The sequence below is a fragment of the Pteropus alecto genome, unplaced genomic scaffold (genome assembly GCF_000325575.1).
Source record: "Pteropus alecto unplaced genomic scaffold, ASM32557v1 scaffold108, whole genome shotgun sequence".
Classification (NCBI taxonomy): Eukaryota; Metazoa; Chordata; class Mammalia; order Chiroptera; family Pteropodidae; genus Pteropus; species Pteropus alecto.
The window spans coordinates 10,364-11,464 of record NW_006441946.1 but is presented as its reverse complement, the minus strand read 5'-3'; the positions used below and the strand labels follow the sequence as shown (position 1 = coordinate 11,464).

Genomic DNA, 1,101 nt, shown 5'->3' with positions numbered 1-1,101 from the left:
CTGGGCTGGGGCAGGGAGGCGGTTCGTGCCCCATGCCCGTGCCCCGGGACAGGCCGGGGGCTCAGGGAGGCTCGTTGTGCTCAGAGTCCTGCCGGGGGTCGCGCCGCAGAAAGGAAAGACATTCGGGCGGGCTCCCTGGAGTATGTGCGTGTCCGTGCGTGCGTGTGTGTCAGTGCGTGTGCGTGCGTGTATGTGTGTGTGAGTGTGTCCGTGCGTGCGTTTCCGTGCGTGCGTGTGTCCGTGTGTGTCAATGCGTGTATGTGCGTGTGTCCGTGCGTGTGTGGCCGCTCGCTGAAGCCTGTCGCGAGCGAGAGGAGCTCTCGCCGCGCACGCGCGCGCGCTCTCGTGCGTCTCGGCCTCTCCGACGCGGCCAGACCTCCCGCATGGCCGGGAACCGTCCAAGCCCCGCGGGGCCTTAGCATGGCTGGCGCTCGCTCGCCGCCGCCTCACGGGCGGACCCCCCGCTACCCCCTTCTCCTCCACTAGGTGCGCTGCAGGCGCCGGCGTCTCCCGCGCCCGGGAGGCCAGGCTCGAGCTCTTGGGGCGGCAGGCGACAGCTTCTCCTGTCTACGGCCACACCACCCTGAACGCGCCCGATCTCGTCCGATCTCGGAAGCTAAGCAGGGTCGGGCCTGGTCAGTACTTGGATGGGAGACCGCCTGGGAATACCGGGTGCTGTAGGCTTTTTGCCGCCCCCCAGCCAGGGTGCGCCCGGACGCCCCCGGCCCTGCTCGCTCGCTCTCTGTCTCCGGATCCCGGGCAACCGCCCGAGCCCAGGGCTGCGCGCACGGCCGCGCGCCCCGCGCCCTCACCAGCCCTCACCTGCGCTCGCTCCTGCGGCCAGCCGTGGGCTGTTTCCTCTGAATGCTCCGTGCCCTGCCTTCCTGGGCTCCTCGGGGCCGAGCCCCAAGGGGGGAGGGCGAGGTCTCGGGCCAAAGCTTTGCCTAGTGGTGTCGCCGGTGGCTTCGTGTAGTTTTGGGCATGTCGGGCTCGGCCACGGCGGGGAGCGCAGGGGAGGGATGGGTCTGGGTCAGGGTCCCGCGGGGACTTGGCAGGGCCGCACCTATTTAGGTGCCCAGGTGGCCGAGAGGATGGCAGGCC

The 1,101-nt window shown here is 70.5% G+C and overlaps 1 non-coding gene across 1 annotated transcript; it reads left to right on the top strand.

The window, feature by feature from the left end:
• The first annotated feature begins 565 nt into the window (after positions 1-565).
• Positions 566-684, top strand: LOC112485441. Its single transcript, XR_003048444.1, has one exon. It is a non-coding gene; the product is annotated as a 5S ribosomal RNA (ribosomal RNA).
• The last annotated feature ends 417 nt before the right edge of the window (positions 685-1,101 follow it).